Raw genomic sequence first — 22,299 nt, forward strand, 5'->3', positions numbered from 1 at the left:
AAACTGTGAAGAAAAAGAAGAAATCTGCAGCCAATGTGCTGGTAACCATAAATATAGAGACTGCCCGTAAAAGAATAAGAGCCCTATTTGCCATAATTACCACCTTCAGGGAGATAAAGACCAAAAACATAATGCATTTGACAGGGTTTGCCCAGTTTACAAACGTATAAGGAACTTAATAATGACCAGGACCAATTATGGGGACTGACTATAATAGACTAAATTTTCTGCAAATAAATCTACAGAGGTCTATCGGCACAATTTCTTCACTGGGCAAGGACTTATCTAACTTTGATATTGTACTGTTGCAAGAGCCTTATAGCATTAGCAACAGGGTGGCTTGCCTTCCTCACAGGCATCTTGTAGTACAAGACAATACTCATACCCCATGGGCTGCCATTGTTGTGCCCAATAACAATGTGGCCATACTCCATCATAAGAAGTATACAACGGACAAAATAGTCTGCATCGAAACCACACTTGGGGACTTCAGTCTGATTATTATCAACGTTTATGCTCCAGGCAAGGAAGACATAACTAATGAACTGGACCAAATACAGGATATCATAAATCACTTCAAGGATAGCCAATATGTGATTGCTGGTGATCTAAATGCCCACTCGCCTACTTGGGGGGGCAAGAAATTGGACCCCAGGGGGGAGGCTATCGAGGAGTTCCTGGCTGTGAATGGTTTGGTTGTTATTAATGACCCTAATTCCCCTCCTACGTACGAAGGTCCCAGGGGGCATTCCTGGATAGGCATAACCTGTGTCTCTACTGGTATAATTAACAATTTGCACAACTGGAAGGTCTGTACTAAAGACAGTCTATCGACCATAGTTACATTAACTTCCATATTGGCTGTACAGATGACTATAGCACAATAAACAACATCAAATTCTACAGAACAAACAATGTGGATTGGGACTTTTTCTTCGAATGCCTAGATGATCGGATAGATCTGTCTCCCTCAATTAATAATAGAAGTGAGGCTGTGGACTACATTGACACCCAGATCCTAATGATCTCGCAAGTCTGTGATGAGTGCTTCCCTACTGATAGACCAAGGAAACAAGGGGTACCTTGGTGAAACAAAAATCTGGATAACATGAGGAAAGTAAACAACCAAAACAGGAAGGCTTACTAACGCTGCAAGAACAATGACAGGGATTCTCTAAAGTTACGGTATCAGAGCTATCAGGCCAACTATAAGGAGGCTATAAAGGATGCTAAGGTTAAATCATGAAAGGAATACTGCTCCTCCCTTCTACAGACCCATGGGGTTTTGTTTACAAATGCTGCGCATCTAAACTTAAGACTCCCTCTGCCTCCTTAGTATCTGCTCGTCTGATGGTGGTGTGAAAAATATGGAGGACACGATCAATCTTATAATGGGAACCCTATGCCCGGACGATAACGAATCGAACGATGATTCTTTCCAGCACTCCATTAGGGAGCAGACTAGTGCTCCATTGCATTATAACAGCCCGCATTCTTTTACCCTTATGGAAATTGAGGCAGCTGTCAATAGGCTGGCAACACGTAAGGCTCCGCGTCTGGGACGGGATAACTGCTGTCATTGTTCGGAAAATTTAGGAAAACCGTCCGAATCTCCTACTAACACTATACAACTTCTGCCTAAAGTTCTGTATATTTCCTGCCGATTGGAAAAAAGCGAGGATGGTACTTATTCCAAAGACCAAAGATGCCCATATCACTTCTCCGGGAGATTACCGAAATATCTCCTTACTTCCCATTTTGGGTAAAACATTAGAAAGGCTAATAATGAATAGAATGGTTTGGCATTTGGAGAAGGAAGAATACTTAAACGTACAGCAATTTGGATTTAGGTCTGGGACATGTACAACGGATGCCATTTTCTCACTGGTTAATAAAATTAAAGCCCTGCAAAACACCCATTCATACATTATGGGGCTCAGTCTGGATATAGCAGGCGCATTTAACTCGGCCTGGTGGCCTATGATATTGATGTGTCTTAAAAAGAGCCAGTGTCCAAATTATATATTCAACATGATAAGGAACTACTTGCATGATCGTACCGTCACACTACAAGTGGGCTCACGTTCCCATACTCGGCATATCACACGAGGGTACCCGCAGGGCTCCGTGCTGGGCCCGCTATTGTGGAACTTGTTGTTCTATGGCTTTGTAAATGAAAATTTTGGAGGTGTCTGGACAGGGGCCTATGCCGACGACGCGATGATACTGGTAACAGCACATTCAAGGGCCGAACTTGAACACCAGGCCAACAGAATTCTGGAGAAGGTCCTCAATTTGGGAAGGAGGAACAGGCTTGAGTTTAATCCGAGCAAGACAAAAGGGATAATTTTTACCAGACCAAGAACACAGGACCCAACATCTATACAAAAGGGTACCGACCATTAAAATGGGCGTTACTAGTGTTAAGGTGGTACCAACATTAAAATACTTGGGAATCTCGCTACACCACAAGCTTAGTTGGCTTCCTCATGTCAAGAACATTTGTAATAAAACTAATCTGCTATTCAATAAAATGACAAAGGTAGAGAAAACGAAATGGGGGTTCTCTCCCCAAATTATGAGTGTGATCTATGATTCTGTATTCCTTCCTATGATCTCATACGCAGCTCCGGTCTGGGTCGAGGGCCAGAACCAGGTACATATTCATCGGAAGCTTCAGAGCGCTCAGCGGAGAGCACTCCTTAGGATTTTGTAGGGCGTACTCGACAACCTCCACGGCAGCCCTGCAGGTCATCGCAGGCAAACTGCCAATTGCACAGAAACTCGAGATGGTTTCGCAACGATGGAAAATGAGACAGGGCTTGGATGTCCTCATAAACAATGAGAACTATAACAATATAAAGCAAACTCTACACTGCAAGTATAGTGAAGCACCACAGAACTGGCCCTTTATTGCCAGTTACCCCTGGGTAGACAAAACACTGGCCATTTTCTCGGATGGATCGAAGGATGGAGAGCAGGTAGGCAGCGCCTTCGTTGTCTATCAGGAAAATAATGAAGTTCACCACTTCTCATATAAGTTGGGAGGATTCTGTTCCGTGTTCCAAGCGAAACTTTGGGGTATCCTCTCAGCCGTAAGATGGTGAATGATAACTTTGGTGGTATGAAAATTAATCTCTTTACTGACTCCAATTCCTCTGCGCAATCCATATGTAACTACAATTGGCGCCGTCCAATTGTAAATCAAATCCTCAAAGAAATATCAAAGAATGTCAACAGCTTTGCAATGGCTTGGGTAAGAGGACACATTGGAGTCTGCGGGAATGAGCGAGCGGACGAGCTGGCTCGGTGTGCTTCAAATATGAATAGTAATCCAAGCTACACTGCAATCCCTCAAAGCTTCATAATTAGTCGACTCAAAGAAAGTGCGCTTATCAAGTGGCAGCAGATCTGGGACACTCAGAATAAAATAATAAGGAACTTCTTTCCCAAAGTTTCTACTACTGCTGGACATCTCATTCAACATAATGTCACCCAGTTCTACACGGCGCATGGAAGGTTCCAGAACTACCTTTACAGATTTAACAAGTCTTCAAACCAGAACTGCTTTTTGTGCGATGTCCCTGATGGTGTGGAGCACTACCTATTTTGGTGCCCTATGCTCGAGGACATGCGTCATCACATTATTACGCTGTTGCCTGCTCATACCAACTGGCCATGCAATTTAAATGTACTTATCAACGATAAAAACATAAATCAAGCTTTTAACAATCTTGTTAATATGTATCTTAAAAGAACGATGGTCAGATAAGAATATAATGGATAGTGTTGTTTTGTTACTGTAATCTCCAAACGAATTACTTTGTTCTGATGCTATATTCTTAATGTGAGCAACTTTGTTGTTAAATATTAGATTGGCTATGTTTATTTATGTACTTTGGTCTGACAAGCATATGTTCTCAAATATTAAACTGTATTGTATTCAAAAGCGAATAACTTTGTTGATTTGTATTTCTAGGTGTATGTACTTAAAAACCTATTTGGTCTGGCATGTGTATGTCCTCTAATATTCAAATGTATTTGTATTCAAAACGCGAATAACTATGTTGATTTGCATTTCTAAAGTGTATATATTTTAAACCTTATTCCGTAATCTATGGGACATATGGTCTGATTTGTATACTTTCAATGTCATTTCTGCAGTTGTAACCTTCACGCGAGCTTTTATAGACTACTATCTTTGTGTTTATATTGTATATAGTAAAAATGTTAAAATGTAAATATTCTCTGTACCTCACCTCGGTAATGCACTGCGGTACCGAGGCAATTTGTAATAAAGTCTTTTACAAAGTGAAAAAAAAACTGTCAAAACGGCTAAAAATTTCGAAAATTTAAGAAATCTGCATCAAATAACCCTCATTTTCTTGAACTTCTAGTGTTTTTAGACTAGAAAATACTCGTTAAGTTCCCAATTTTTGGTAAGGAAGTTAGAAAATTTCTAAAAATTAATTTTAAAAAATCGAATTATTCTGAAAATATCACTAATTTAAAGTTAAATCTTCCAAAATAATGCATGTAAAGTAAAACCTGTGTAAAGCGGAACGCACAGTGCTGAATGTTTCTTTCTAGTAAGGCAAGTTTCCGTTTTGAACAGGTTTTGCTGTATTCGTATATATATCTAGACAGGGTAGCTTGTAGTTTCAATTAATAGTAATAATGGGTGTTGTAGAAGTTTTGTCTGAACAGACAAGCAATTTATAGCAAGTAGCCCAATAAGTGGTTATTGCAATCTCTGACATACGTATCATATATCAGAAGACAAGCAAAAAAAGAAGAGACAGAGGGGGAAGAGAAATAACAAATGAGTTTTTTTTCCTGTGTGCACGCTAACAACATTTAATTAATATCTAATCGAATTTCTCTGTTTTTTTAAGTTAAAATGGATTAAAAAGCGATGAAATTTAGTGGATCCTAGCGATTACATCAAGGATTAATAAATGAGTAATTCGCCATCTTTAAAAAAATAATATATATATATATATATATATATATATATATATATATATATTATATATATATATTTATTATTATAAAAATATTATATATTTATTTATATAAATATATTAATATATAATATATATTAATATATAAATAATATATAAGTATTTATATATTTTTACAGTTCCGGCTATTTATGTGTGTGATTTTATTCCCTACTTCGAAGCTTAATAACTTCTATTTAAAATTTATTTTGTATACCAGTACTTTCTATATATTAACAGGACTTATTATACTGGAAATTATGGATGCAGATATTTAGTCTTACAGATCAAAAATAATGTTCTTTATTTAGTTCACCTGAACACATACACTTTAAATATGTGTTTCGGACTTGTTCGTCCCTCCTCAGCAGGCCTTTAAACGACACTTTAATTTCTGTATTTCCGATCTTCTCTACATTTCCATTTAAACTCACGATCCACAGCAACCATACAATTTTACACATTCTTCTATTTTTTATTCGTTTCTACTTAATTTCCTTAAGTAGAAACGAATAAAAAATAGAAGAATGTGTAAAATTGTATGGTTGCTGTGGATCGTGAGTTTAAATGGAAATGTAGAGAAGATCGGAAATACAGAAATTAAAGTGTCGTTTAAAGGCCTGCTGAGGAGGGACGAACAAGTCCGAAACACATATTTAAAGTGTATGTGTTCAGGTGAACTAAATAAAGAACATTATTTTTGATCTGTAAGACTAAATATCTGCATCCATAATTTCCAGTATAATAAGTCCTGTTAATATATAGAAAGTACTGGTATACAAAATAAATTTTAAATAGAGTTAAAAAGGACACAAAGGCATAATAATTAAACTTAATAACTTCTGTTCGCTTTGTCAAAAATGGCCGAAGTTTTGCATGGAGGTTTGTGTATTTAAAAAAAATGATAACATTAAATTTTGGTGGTTAAAGGTCAAGTGGGTGGGGGGATAGAGGATGTCACGTGTCAAATCCCGAGGTCGGACTTAATGAAGATTTTATTCGTTATTAGCATTTACAATTTTTTTAAAAATAAAACTCATCTGTCTGCCTTCAAAATTAAGCTTTTTTGTATCTTTTAATAATTAATAATATAAAAGTTTCTTAAAATAAAATCCCATAACAGATGGCGCTACACGCGATTTTAACTCTTCCGGGAAAGTTACGCAACTCGTTGTCGGATTGATTTCTATTATTCTGGTACAATTTGAAGTTAAAAATTATCTTCGAATTTCGCTTATCTTTTATTTTAAAATGTATTTTTTTTTTTTCTTTTGAAGTTTCCATTTTTCTTTCTTTCAAATTTGAATTACAAGAAAAACCGTTTCAATCAGACAATTAGGAAAAGGTAAAAAAAAAAAATTAAATAAATAAATAAATAGATAGCCAATTACAATGTCTTATTGGGATTCTGTTCGATTGGTCGAGATAGTGCACATTATTACGTCAATTTGACGTCATCTCTTTAGTTATATAATGAGTGATTCTAAGGAATGACGTCAAATTTACGTTATAAGTGTGCTCTATCCAACCAATTAAACAGAGCTTTGGTTTCCGCTACTTTTCAAAATCGAAAATTAAGAAATAACGGAAAAATCGTTCATTTTAATTATAATAATAATGTCAAATTATTAAAATAATGTGTTAATTAACTAGATCTGGTAATACTTAAATTAATTATTTTATAATTACGAATTAAACACGTTTATTTTTTTATTTTTCTTTTTAATTTATTCAGTGGTTCTAATTAAGAAATAAAAATTTAATTACGCGTGTTAATCAAATCAAATCAAGTCATAAGTGAATAAATTTGTAAAAAATTAATAATTAATTAATTAAGATAAGTAATTAATCACCCGAAACTTTATTTTTTTAGCTCTGTTTTATACATTCTAACCATGAGTTCAACCAGGCCCGTCAGTGCATGACCAGAGATAAGAATGGGATCTGGCACACCGGAATTAGACCGCTCATGAAAATTTCTGATGGTCCTACCAGAACTTTAATGTGGATCCTTCAGAGAAGCAAGCTGAAAACTTGTCTAGATAGGTAAGGCTTGAAGAATTTGAGAAGGGTATTCAGTGACATACGTAATCATGAGAGACAGATTGATGGCGGTCTCAGGAACTTAAACTGGTGTGAGGCGAATGCTCTTTCGAAATTCTCTGTTGTGTGGATCCAGTTGAATTCTGTAATTACTTCCTAGATCCGAGATATCAGATAGATCGATTTCCGTTAATCCTGGCTTGGTTTGGATCTGCCAAGACGGATAACTCCCTGGAAGACTTTTTGTGAGAAACTGGCTTTATTTAGACGTTAGAAACGCGAAGAAACGCTCCAGAGATCATGTGGCCAGCTCGTGGATGAGACGTGAACGTCGACCATCAGTGTTGAAGGGTTTTATCCACTCAGTGGGCACGGTTGACCCTCGCATAATGGATTTTTCAGGTTTCAGCACTAAATAACTGTTCTCCACACAAATATAAGACACTTCAACAACTCTTTTTTTATAAAATATTTAGTTTACAACACTGAAAATTAATTGAAGAATTTCCATTTAAACAATCGCCTTTTACTGTTCTTAAAATTTCGAGGAGCAACAAGAATTAATAATCTAAAAATCTATTTCAATTTACGGTTTAAAAAAGAGAATTAATTAAAAGTTTAACGGGAAGATAGTTTTCTTCTGTTTTCTGAGATATTTTCAAGAGTTTCGGGATACACGCAGAAGATAAGGACGAAGCAGAGAATAGTAAATGGAGTGAGTGCAGATAAAAGATATAGACAAGATAAGTCGCATCCGGATAACATCCAATTCCGGATTTCGTATGGCCCATATATCAAATAACCACTAACAGAAGACTGTATCTATCTTTCATGATCCTTATCTACAATAAAAATTCCATTTATAATGTTACTTGACCAATCACTTCGCTGCAGATACTGTCTGGATACAAGCGGCTTTTTTAGTTTTCAATTCTAGAAATGATTTAGATAATCAAACATGCCTAGATTATTATATAAATACTTAAAATGTCTGGGAAATATAATTTTTTTTCTTCAAAAATTACGCATACCAAAAGTGCTGCTTTAAAATCGATGAATAAGCATTATATTTCATGATTTTTAAGACTAAATTTAACGCACCTCTAGTCTAAAGTTGTTAATTTTTGATTTAATACTCTGATAAAACGTTAAAAATGTAACTATAATCCAGAGATTAACAAATAAATTCCTACAATCAGTAGTGGTTTTTGATTGTATGAGGTCTTAAGCAAACGTGAGTGACATTCGCCATATGGCCGACGTTCTATCGGAGCCGGGATGAGTCGAAAAACCCCAATAATTTTTCAAGGGGTAGTCTGTCCGGATATAAAACCTCTCGTTTTCACCATTCAGCTGCTTCATCATAGACCTGGCCGAACCCATAGTGATCCTGTAAAATAAGTCTTCTATGGGTTCGACCATAGAGAACTCCTCACAGAGTGGAAAGAATTTTAAAGAAGTAGCGAGGATGAGACTTCATTTTATGAGTTTATAAAATGTAATGATCATTATCAACAATATTCGATATTATTCAAAATCTAAGATCTTAGGTAATATTGGATTCCAAATAGTAGATATCCTACTGAACACCGGTCTCGGGTTGGCCACTTGTAGTATCTTGGGGTGTTTTTTACATCAAACACTAAATACAGAACATTTTTTTATAGAAAGACCTCTTGGGAGGCACTTCGTGGCAGATCCCCCATATTTTACATTGACATGTCTTATCAAAACCAAACTGAGTACTGGGTTAAGAATGAGTATTAACAAGCATAGATTTGAATGTTTCACGGATTGGACTAACTGTCGACCTCATTACGGGTCAGACCTACCTACAATGGGTATAATTATGGCCTGCCATAAAATCTATAATTTACTAATGCCTTTTGTTAATTTTTGCTGTAAACAACGTTTTAAAATTGCATTTCTAAAGTATAAATTAGGATTGTACGACTAATGGGAGAAGACAACGAAACATGAGGACTTTCTAGACATCTGAATACTCTTCAATTCAGGTTTTCCAGGTTAAGAAATCCTAAAAATTCTATGTAGCTAGCGCGTTCGTGAGGCGCGAACCCGAGATGTAGAACCAGTGATATAGAAATTAGTCTCTTCTATCCAAAAAATTAGATATTAATGATATAAAATGGCTTTGAAGTGGATTGATTTTGAAATTTCTAGAATAAGAAATATCATACCGACAGTCAGTGGTATTGAATAAAAGTCTGGGTATTTTTCGTCTGATAACAGTTTAAGTAGTTCGATACTTTCTATTTTTACGCTATACTATTCTTCTCTTATTCGGAATTCCTTGTTAGAAGCCCTCATCGAGAGATGAGTATCGAGATCAAAAGAGATCTAATTGTATATCAAAGAGAACTTTTGTTGTAGATTTTGAAGTAAAGAACTTTTTCACTTTTAAAAAGTTTAACAACCCTTTTCAGCTTCCATAAAGATTAATTTTCTTTTAATTGTAACATTACTTTAAAAATTTTTGTGGATTTCTTTTCAAATTACCCATCCAATTGCATCCCCCCTACTCGAAACCAATGTCAAGCCAACCAATTAAACATTTACTTTTAAATCCATTGTCCAATAAATTTAAAATATTGCGTCACGTGAGATTTAAAACGATCCAATCACGAAAAGTAATTTTTTTCGAATTAGCCAATTAGAGAGATTTCTTTAAAAATCAGTTGGTAGTGACGTATTTCGAGTTTAATTTTATTGTTTAAAATACAAAAATTAATTTGAAAACAATAATTATTACATATTTAACTATATTAAACGTTATTAAAAAAAGTAAAAATAGGCTAATCAATTCTATTAAATAAGAAATATTACAATTTCAAATATTTAAAATTAACCAATCAGGAAAGGTAATTTTTTAAAATGATTTAAACTGTCCAATAAAATGAGAATATTTTAAATTACGTAATAATTAAAACTAATTTTAATAAAAATGAATAAAAGGAAGATTTAATTTCGAAAAATTACTTAAAATAATATTTTTAATACAGTTGGAAAATTATTTAGACCGCAAAAAGAGTTAAATCAATGAATCACAGTCGACGACATATGAGGTCATATGATCAGACACCATACCGAATGGGGTCAGGAAGATGATTGTCTTCCATCGTCAACCTCATTGAGAAATCGATAGTATCTACTAGTAGAAGGGATTTTGATGAGATTTGTTGCGAAAAATCGATAGAGAGGATCCTCTCTTTTTTTGTCTATAGAAGAAAATAGAGTATACGGCATTTTGATCACAAATTAACAAGAGAAGAAATGAAGTTGGTTCAGACAGACCAACCGACAACTAGAACATCAGATATTGGATTCCAGAAAGCATTTTCAGGATATGAAAAATGGAATTGGTGTGGAAAGTAGGATTTGCTTCAGGTATTACATCTTGAATAGGAGATTGGATAAGGAGAAGTAGAATAAAAAAGAAAATAAAAATAAAAAAAAGCAGTGAAAGACACTTAATCCAGAATAAGAGAAATTTCCACTAAATAGAATGTTATTAGACGTTAATTTGTATCTTAGAAAATTTGCATTTAAATTGAAACATTAAATTTTTTTCTTTTTTTTTAAATTCTAAATGGATTTTTAGCTTTAATTAAATTATAAATATAACAGAAATTAAGGCGTATAAATTAAATTATATTTTATAAAATTGAAACGTAGGTATGCCAGATTTTTTATTTTATTTTCTGTAATTTATTGATGAGAAAGTTGCGTGAGTTTTGATGACTGTAGTAAGTTTAATCGCACGCAAACTTGTCTTTTGTTCAATTTTTTTCCCTCTAATGTATTTACCTTTTTTATTATACAGGTAAGAATCGAATATTTTTCAAACTTTCTGAGATTTTCTTGAATAAAATTTAATTATCATTATCATTATAATCGTTACTCCTATAGATTTGAAGACTTTTTTAGGTGTCTCTCTGGAATAATTACCAATTTTTCTACTAGTATGTAAACAAAGTTTCTTTTCACTGTTTGAATCCAGTTTATTTTAGCTGTTTTTCCGACCTTTGAGCACTAAGAGGCTCTTTTAATCATACCCATCGTGGGTTCGAGCAGGCTCAAAATCGAAGTGGTCAGGTGGTAAGGGACAGAGCCTGACAAATGCCAGAGGCGCCACATCTCGAAAAATTCTTGGGGTGTTCTGTCTGTCCGAATTCTATCCCAGGTTCACCAACGGTAGGTTGACGCCTTATCATCTTGTCCATTCGACCGTCAAGTTAATTTTGGATGTAATCCTCATCTATCCATTCTGGCGTAAATTGGGTATTTGAGAATAATCTTTACTAAATGGCTGTACCATTACAATTTTAACGTGGATTAAAATTATTTTAAAAGGAATTATTTTCGTAATTTAAATCAAGCCTCTTATAAAGATCATTTGATTCGGGCCTCACGTTTTTGTGGCCTTAAAAGTATTATTTACAAATTATTCAAAATTTCTTGTGTAGTAAGAAAATGCAACTTTAATTTTTTGTCAAATTTTATTATTTAAAAAACAATACAATTTTTTTTTTCAACTGCTCGATTCAAATATATCATATTACCTAAATCGCGTTATAGCGAATAAAAATTTTACTTTAAATTATAATAGAAATGGATTTTAAATCAATACAGATTTTGAAATATATATATATATATATACATAATATAAACCTGCAAAGTATTCGAACAATTATAAAAAGGAGAACGATAAAAGACACGAAGGAAGAAAAGTCTGCCTGAATAGAAGAATGTTCTGAAGTTGTGCAATATCTGCTATTGTCAGAAGTCATCACTGTTTGCAGCTTGCTTTATTGTCAGCTATCCTCCTTACTTGCATTTGTGACAGTTTATCTATTTTTATTCACAGGAACAATACTGAGATATAGAAAAGTCTATGATAAATACTTGTCATAATACACCTGAAAAATTCCTCTTCTGTTCAGCATTAAATTAACAAAGAAAAAAAATTTTAATCAAAATGAATTTGTTGACTATGAACACAATATAGTGCTTACGACGATGACTTGGCTTTTCTTCTCCCTGTTATTTAGTTGAGACAAGCATTACGTGCGTATGTAGCTCGTTTCGGGCCTAATAGGCCCGAAAACATTACGAAAGCACGAAAGCATTACGTGCACGAAAGCATTACCCTGCGTATGCGAAAGCAATAGGCACGTAATGCTTGTCTCAACTAAATAACAGAGAGAAGAAAAGCCAAGTGATCGTCGTAAGCACTATATTGTGTTCGTAGTCAACAAGAATCAAGCGCGACACGGTTTCAAGTCATTAATCAAAATGAATTTTGCAATAGAATCATGCTTTATCCATTTAATAATTTTGATACTTTGAACTGTTCTGGGTAATTTCGTTAACAAATCTAACGCTAATCAGGCCTGAAAATCAGAACAAATCAGCTATAAAGTGTATAATTTGACGTATATTTTGAATTTACAGACAAACAGAATTCAGGCTAATACACTTTTCACAGTCGACGTTCAATATTTATTTTCAAAGAACTCGAAAATATTCTGAAATTTTGTTTATATTCAAGCTTACGTAAGATCGACGAAGTGTAGAAAATTTATAAAGTTTACTTTATAATTTTAAATTATATAATATACGAAAAATTCCGTCTGGAGTCGAGTTTTATAAATATTCTAATCGGCTGGAATTTTGCACTGACTTAACAGCAAAATATAAGAGAGAAAAAATAAGGTTTCAGCAAGGATGAAAAAAATCTCTCAAAAAAACTGAGTTTTTAGCAAAGTAGATTAAATTCTTCTCTGCCTATCCTTCACTGTCAAAAGATGGAAATCTATTTGCTAACCTGACAAAAATTTTTAAAATTCGGTACAGATCAGCAGTAAAAATAAAATTCGATTTTATTCGAAATGTTCGTTTGATCGCCAAATGTTGGAATGACGAATCGAATTTTCTCAGGAGACAAATCATTTCTGCATTTTTTCAGTTTTTTTTTCTTTGCCATTTTTTTATTTTTTCCTTCTTAAAGCGCCACACAACAGCGAGACCAGAATATAAAAATACCGTCATTGTTGCGTCACGACAGAAAAAACGGAAACGAAATTCAAATTTTCGAATAACGTCACTGGACGGACTCACCAATCACGGAGTTAATTGCTTCCGTTCGAAAGAATTAATCTCTTTCTCTCTTCTCGTATATAATTAACAATGTTTTCAATAAAACACTTCAATTATTAACGTTAATTGTCAATTTTTAATAACTCCACGATTGATTTTCTGAGAAATTTTTACTTCAGAAATTCTTTTTTAAAATGATTAACCTCGATTTCTTTCATAGATTTGAAAATTCAAATTTTAAAATTCTCTGACGAAATCGAAAACCGGCCAATCAAATGTTCTGTATTTGAAAATAAATAAAAAAAGTTTCCACGTTTAGAAAAGAAATTTTAAAGTAATTCTAAACTATTTCCAAGCATCAGAAGGCTTCCGAATTTTTATTATAATGTTTCCATGACACATTTACAATATTTAATGATCCGAGAAGGTGATGCGTAATGGTTGTTGCTTAATACTCTGTTGTTAGCTGGCTGGATATAAGTTTATCTATGGTTTCATGGGCCATTTCCTATATCACCTGAGATCTGGATGATATATATAATGTTACTCCGATAAACTTGCAGTTAAAAGTGTGTTTCAGTTGTTAAAAATTCTCAAATCTTTACACGAAAAATAGCTCATAAAAAAAGGCCATTTCTATGAACAGTTTTCATCAAAATTTCGAGAGATTTTAAGAGAAAAAAACGGAACGAAAAATGAGCAAAAATATTCGTAACAGAGCCATTTTTAATGTATATGATATAGTAAAATACTTTGTTACATAAGGAAGAAATTGAGTTGAAGTAGTTAAAAAAAGAAAGAATGAAAGAAAATTCCCATTGTCCCCGAGGGCTATAGATTAGCTATCATACACAGTTAACTTCTTGCTGTAAAATCGAATTTTCCAACTTTCTGATGTAGCAATTCGGTGCAGTCATCCGAAGAAACCTGTTACAACAATTCTATGATGAGTTGAAGATCTCAATTATTGTGAACGAAAGGATTAAAATATTATGAAAAATTAATTCGGGGAAGTAACTTTGAGAACGTCTATTGGCTGAAAGGTATATTTGAGTATAATTTCAATATACACAAAGGCATTATTTAGTTTATCATATTTATTCAGTCAAGTGTTAAAGTCATCAAATCGTTAAATTAATGATATATTTTATACTTTTAGCGTACGCCTTGATGCAATAATATACGGTCGAACCTCTAATAACGGACATCTCCCAACAATGCCCACTTCTAAACGGCGGCCATTCTTCTGGGAAGAAATTTCTGTACAGAAATGTGCACAAAGAAACCTCCATTTTTATATTTCCGTCAGTGGTTGCTGTTCAGAGATTTGGCTTTAATATACAGATTATCTGCTATTGAGGGCATCGATAGAAGTCTATATTATATCGTATTCAAGGCCTGAGAGGGATGAAAGATCGCCTGGGCTAACTTCAAACGTAATGCCATAATTCCTCTTATAAAGTCACAAAAATTCATAGGCAATCTGCCATGGGAAACCATGGGGTGCCTATGAAAAACCGGTCCCTATGTAGACGTTACATACATGAAGAAAACAGGATAGTCGCCAGTGGCTAGCCTATTGGCGTGGAACGAACCCTCGAGCAAACTACTAGTGTTCAGTGGTTTTATCTGTGTCCCGAGCACGAGTCTAATGACACCGTTGGCCCTCTCCGACGCAATTAGGCGAGAATGTATTTGTGTCAATAAACCAAAGCAATTCAATCCAATAAGCCTCCTCCTATTCGAGCCCAATCTTACCTTTAAATTCGTAATTTAAGTAAAATCCCTTGCTTACTCAATAATTCAATAACACAAGAAATGAAAGAATATACCACAAACAAAAATCCTCGATCCATTACTGAAACTAATAAAGTTAATTAATTTATAACTAAAAAATTGATACTTATTTCCAGTAAGCACAGAGCACAGAAATTACTTACAGCAATACCAACTAAACAAATAAATATATTATATACATGTAACATAAAATAGTAATAAAATAAGAGAAATAAGTTTCTCGATAACCTCTCACACAATTTTTATCTTTTTTTTTATTTATTTTTTTCCTCAGTTTTCCCTAGGGGTATGCTGTTATTCCTGCGAAAAACTGGAACTTCTTTTTCATTTCCCCCCTTTCTTACACTAGAAGAAGAAAACTTTCTGTTAGTAATTGTTCCTATAGCAGATGTCGCTACTGCTGTCACTTATTGTTGCACTAGGTAATTGTTCAGAAATGTGTGAACAACTTTTTTCTTTTTTTTTATTGTTTATTTTTTCTTCTCGTCATTTGCTTGACTGCACTAACGACATATTTTGGTAATTGTTGCTCGATTGCCTTTCACATAGTGGAAATTGATTTTTTTTTATAACAAAAATTTTAGAAGTTTTAAAATAATGTATATCCGAGAATCGATTGTTTAATCATTTTCTTGATATTAATTTCCTTTTTTTCAAGAATGTAGAAAAGTACGTTGCTCTAAAATGTATAGTACAGTACTTCAATTTCATGTTTGTTTCGTAAGAAAATGCTATTATTACGTAATAAACAGTAATGTTTTCATGGTGCCAAAGAGATGGCAACTTGGAGTTTTCCGGGATTTATTCACCTATCTAACACCTTAAATAGAGGAGCCCCGTAGAAATAATCTCCCTCGACAGTATACATTGTACAGTACAGTGCATGTTCTATAGCAGGGGTGGCCAACAAGTCGATCGCGATGCCAATTTTGGTCGATCGCTCGCGATGTCTTTGACTTAATGTGTTACACTTGTAACTGAACGCAACTTGTAAACGTAACGCGCAAAAGCAACAATATGCATGCAGTTATGACTGGACTCGTAGAAAACACAGCCATATAGCTTGAATATTTGATACTGTCATGCGGTAGCTTCTTTTCTTTAGTATTAACAATATTATTATTATTAATCAATATTATTTATCCACGGTGACAACGTTGAGTTTCAATTTTTCATTTGTTTAAAATGTAAGTACCTGTTCTTTATGTTTTAAATTAAATTATGGCTTTTCTTACCTATCTATTTACTCGATAAGTGAGCGTTTTTGGCAACAGACCTCTATATTTTTGATTTTTGGAAATACGTCAATTGAGAAAAATATCCCAGTATCACCAAATGTAGCAAATACATTTATTCCTGTTTCGGAACTACATACCTGTGTGAATTGGCATTTTCATACTTAAAGTTAACGAAGACTAAACATTCTGTCCTGGCTGAGTCCCATACTGAAGAATCATTATTATTATCTTTGTCAGGATATACACCTAATTATGTTTCCTTGGTAAGAGACGTGCAAACTCAGTTTTCCCATTAATGTAACGGAATAAAATAAATTCTAAATCTGTCTTCATCAGTAGCTAATTTGAATTAATAAATATTGTTAATAATTACTCATGTTGTTTTAATTCCACTGGACGCGAGTTTTTTGGCCCGTTAAATAATTACGTTGTTTTTTACGTAGGTAGATATACAGGGTGTTTCAGTACAAAGAACACTCCCGCGAGCTTTTGATAGATTAGCAAAAAATAAGTCTAAAAATCTTATATCATTCTTCCATGATAAATTTTCCTCGCCCAAAAAAAATCGCGTAAGTAAAATTTTATAATCAAATTATCAGCCGACTGTGCAGTTTTATAACAAGTTTTTCAAGTTTACGAACCAATAGTACCACAATTTATATATTGTACTGTACTTGATAAAAAAATTAAATAGAATTTTATTAACTTAAAATATAATCTTGAAAGTGTCAAAAAATCGATTTTTTAGGTGCCGCCTGTATGGAATGAACTCGTAACTGCAAATATCAAAAGTTGAGTCTGGAAATTTATTTTCTTTATGGAGTGCTCGCGGGAGTGCACCTCGTACTGAAGCACAGTGTATAAACATAGTATGTATTTCACACCCCCCTTCGCCACTTAGACTATGCCTACCACAAGTCGATCGCGACACATTTTTAAGATAAAAAGTAGATCTTATGTACACAAAAGTTGGCCACCCCTGCTATAGGGTGTCTCATACATCATGCACCATATAGCTGTTCGATGTGTTGCCCTTGCAACATGTCATGGATTATGGCCTGACATGTCTGTGTGAATGTGGCTTTCAAAATGGGTGACATGATCTTATGTTCATAAACGAGACTATTTAATTAAGTGACCCCTCACGCATGAAGGTCGGGAGTGAGGGCATTCCACAGGAGTTCGTCTTGAGTTAACATTGTCCTGAATAGGAAAGACCCATTACATTACAAATGTGACTTATGGGAACCCCGTAGAGCTTCCAACCGATAAAATCTACTTTTTGGCACAAGAGCCCATTATACTCTTGTGCCATAAAATAAATAAAGAATTTTTTTATTAGGCGGGGTAACCAAAAAATCAGTTAACCGCGAGTTATTCTCACCAGCATTTAAAACCTGTTTGACAGGTTACTATTCGTTTAACAATTCTTAAGAGAATACATTGCAATTAACCGAATTTCAGGCCACCCCTCCTAAGGAAAAAAACTTTTATATGATCTATTAGAATAATTTCATTATCAAATTTTAAGTCGATTTTCTATTAATTACGTTAATGCATCAGAGAGAAAAAATAATTTAAAAGTTTTATCCACTTAAAAAGTTAATTGCAGATTTACAAATTTTATAATCATTTTATTAAAGCTTTATCTTGGTTTTTTTATGTTTTAAATCGCCTGTGATTAATTACTGAATCATTAAATTGAACATTTTCTAACATTATTTGTTTAATTTTAAGTTTCTTTACAAGTTGAGAGCATAAAAAAAGTGTAATTTTCTCCATGAAATAAACCAGAAACTTGAGATAAATTTAGAACTCGAACCCAATTTCTCAGGTAATTAATGTCTACGTTCAAATCCATTTTACTCTATATTATTATTTTTTTAAATATATGAGTACTGTCAGAATTCTTTCTATCGAGAAAATCCCATAAACCTGATAAACTCATTTATTATACATGCTGAATATTAAATTAATTATTTTAATAAAATGCAAATTTTAATCTTCAGAATCTATCATAAACTCGGAATTTTATTTGATTATCTTACAACATGATTAAGAATCCAAGGTCATAAACTGATAAATATTTCATCTAAAATACTTTTTTCTTAATATTATTTGAAAGGGCGAAACTTTCTTCCATTGAAAATTATTAAAGGAAGATAAATATTAAATATGAAAAATATAAGTCGAGAATGAGGATGCGCAGGATTGGGTGTATGAGTTGTTAAACTAAATACACACACTGACTTAATTTTTAAATGCAGTAAAATGCTACAAATTGCAACCGCTGATACTCACTCTTAAGTTGGGTTCTTTTATTTTAAACAGGAAAATTTCAGGTTGAACTCTTATTTGGAACTGGAAAATTCTAAGTTGGACTCTTATTGGAACTGCAAATTCCAGATTACATTCTTTTTTTCGGAACTTTCTAAGTTGAATGAAAAAGTGCTGTAAAAGATCATATTAAATACATTTATTGTTAATGTTTAATTAAAATTTCCTACAGAAACTATTTTATATATTGTGTATAATTCTGTTCGCATCTATCTAAAATACATCTCTAAACTGGAAACAATTCTGTACAATCAGTGTCCAACTTAAACAGGTTTAACCGTATTTAAAACTCCTAAACTTTGTTTAATAATTAGTTTGGTAAATATTCGTTTTTAAGATAAAATTGTTGGCGAATACAACTTGTAACGTACGTTTATTATTATGAACGCACTCGTTGAATATAAATGAGTTAACGAAAGAATTTTTGATGATGTCAAAGAGCTGATGAGAAGGTAAAGGATACAGAATATAAAGACCGTACTTAACGGCAATTTTAATATATAACAAAGTGTCATATTTAATATAATTTACGGTACTGCATCTATATTTTGGACTTGTTACCGCTTTATGGAAACTTTAATGAAACTATCTAACCTACGTGTAGTTTCTTTATATTACAATATCATTAATAAATGATTTTAATTATAAATAATTGTAATACAATACGAGGGCGATTTGCTAAGGGGTGATGCCTTCTGGGAGGTTTTTGTATAGGAAGCTGGTTCCTATTTAGGTGTAACACGGAAAGAAAACTCGGAAATCTTCACTGGACACTGGTTGTGTGTTCATGCCTCATGAACACACAACCACTGGACTGGCCACGTGGACTTTCCCGTGTTTTCTTTGCGAAAACAAGTAAATAGGAGGAAGTTCTTACAGAAAGTTATTTCCAAGTGGCATCTTCCTCTTGGCAAATCGCCTACGTGTTGCGTTATCGTATCCCATCAAACAACGAGAAATAGTAACAGAATGGAAACTATGTCGATAACATATTGTACTATTATCCATTGGGCTGCAATTTGAAAACTTGTAGACCGATAAATTCTTACTATTGTCCGTTTGTCTGTCCTTCCTTAATCTCGAGAACAGTGTTACATAGATGAAAGTCTAGACCAGATGTAGAAATCTTAGAGGCAGGAAGCTCTGATCTATATACAAACGTCCGGTATAGACCGTAAAGTCACGTAATTGTAATTCAAAAACTCTCCCCAGAACGGAGTTACAGAAATAACCGGCATGACTGTTGTTATCAGAAAACGTATGACGTACTGTACAGGGACACGAATTTGAAATCGAGAGCATATATTTTAAAATAAATAAGTTTAAAATATGATTAAAAATTGCAGCTTGATATTATGATGATGTCACAATAATTTTTGTTCGTACTATTTTAATATTCCTGGCTGTTATATAATAGATAGAAGTATGGCGATCTGTTAAAAGAATGACCCTTTAAGAATTTTACGTTTTTGGATTCAGGGAGCCTCGAAACATCAAGAAGTGCAGGAAAGTTGAGTTTTTTCCGTATGTATAGATGTTAGTGTTTGTAGGGGGCACGATTTTTTTTCACTCAATTTGAAGCTTAATAACTCCTATGTCTTTTGTCGAAAATATCTGAAAATTTGCTTGGAAAATTATCTATTAGCGAAACGAGATTCGAGAAATTTTCAAGAAAATTTTACCGTTGATTTGGGAGATATGGCCTATCTTCTTAATATCTCCCGAACCAATCTTAAGACTTAAAGGTAATAGTAGCGATTATTAGGGATAAAACAAATAAAGAATGAGGGGAAAGTCCACCAACAACGTTTCCAAATTTTATATACTCTAAAGTTCATAGAAATGCATGATGGTAAACTCTCAATCACTTCGAAAATGAACTTTGAACTATGGTAAGATTTGAGTCAATAGGAGTAAATTCCTGCAATATAACGCACAGAAATTCATACAAACTAAAGACCCGAACCTCTTAAAAATGGCCTTGTGCCTGTCTTTGCTCTTATGAAATGTGTAATTAATTAGAAACGGATGACCCGTCATACGTGCAGTCATCAATTTAGATATTCTTGACAGTTAAAACAATGGTGTTGACCTTGATCGCATCCTCGTTCAATACTTTACACGGTTTAGAATTGATTCTATAGTCTGAGAGTCTTGATAATTTAAATTGCAAAGTTCTTCCTCGTTCGTTACAGTTCTTCTCCTGTATTTTTGAATATACAAACTAACCAGGCAGAATCTTAGATGTTATCTAGAAATTTGCCTATTTAAATTTTCGACAAAACTTTCTTGCAAAATTTACAAATTTTGTAAGAAAGTCTTGCCAAAAAATACACCAAGAATTTCTTATAAAAAGATTCAACCCTTAGTTTTCTTGCAAAATATGTAGATTTTGTAAGAAAACTAAGGGTGTCAAGAGGGTTGAAATCAGGGGAGAATGTGGGGTATACATTTTTCACGTAACTTATAATTTCTGCAGGGTCCTAGAAAGTAACTGTAAGAACCTTCTTACAAGTTGGTCTGAGGATTTAGCAGGGATTAAATCAGATAAAAGTGGTATGTTTAGATTTCATAGTAGCCTCAATCTTCTCAGGGTTTTTAAAGAATAAGTATAAAAAATTTGGTGCCGATCGATCAAACGGCCTAGAAGTGTATAGAGAACAAACAGACATTATATTTTATATATATAAATTTTGTAATTATCGATTAAATCATAGTAGTGCCATTAATCTTGTCATTCCTATCCGTAACAAAACTTTGTAAGCATCATTTCTAGTTAATAATTACAAGGAATTCTTACAAAATTTTGTAAGAATGTCTTATAACTATTGATTAGTGCCACATCTCGCAAGATCGCCTACATTCGTCTAATCAATAATTACAAGATTATGAAAATAGTTCGTTTCAAAATTTACCTCTTTTTCTTTATTAAAGTATTGAATTTATCAATAATTCTAAGTAAATTGAACGTGCAAAAAGTAATATTTTTATTTCTATATTTAAGGACCGAATAAATAATTTAGAAATAAATTTAAACGTCTAAATCCAATCTCACGTATTGCCGCTCCACGCTTCCATTCACAATTATTTAAAGTATATCGAAAACTTCTCAATAAAGATGATTGAAATTATTAAATAATAAAAATAAAATTGTTCCGAAATTTTTCAAATTTTTATAAATTCTATTGAGCCTTTCTACAACCCTTTCAGCTGTTAGTTCAAATTTAGTTCTGATAGCGATGCATCAATGTCTCATATACTAAATTATTATAGATGAAATGAGAGTATATTACATGCCTCACTTATAGTTAAATTTTTAAAATTTTCTATTTATATTTTATAAAATGTATAAGAACTTTCGAAGAATGTATTAAATAGATAGTTCCTCTTAAAATTTTATAAATAATTTTTAATAAATTGCATATATTTAACATAATATAATAAAAAAAAAAAAAAATTCGGCTCGACAAATGTACGACAAGTTAGGCGCTTTTAAAATTTAACCATTTTTAATTGGATAAAACATAAAACTATCTCCTTTTTTTAAAGTCAAAATACGTTTTAAACCAATCAGCGAGCTTGAAAATTTAAAATTTAAACTACGCTCTCCAATTGATTAAAAAGAATCAGCACTAACCAATCAGCAGACGTAAGAATTTTAAATTTTAAATTTTTACGTCCATCGATTGGTTAGTGCTTGATTTGTCTGTTCGCCGATTGGATTAAAAATGATATGTTTTTAAGGGGGATAATTTTTAATTGAA

The sequence above is a fragment of the Centruroides vittatus genome, unplaced genomic scaffold, assembly GCF_030686945.1.
Source record: "Centruroides vittatus isolate TY-2023 unplaced genomic scaffold, ASM3068694v2 contig_766, whole genome shotgun sequence".
In the NCBI taxonomy this organism is placed as follows: Eukaryota; Metazoa; Arthropoda; class Arachnida; order Scorpiones; family Buthidae; genus Centruroides; species Centruroides vittatus.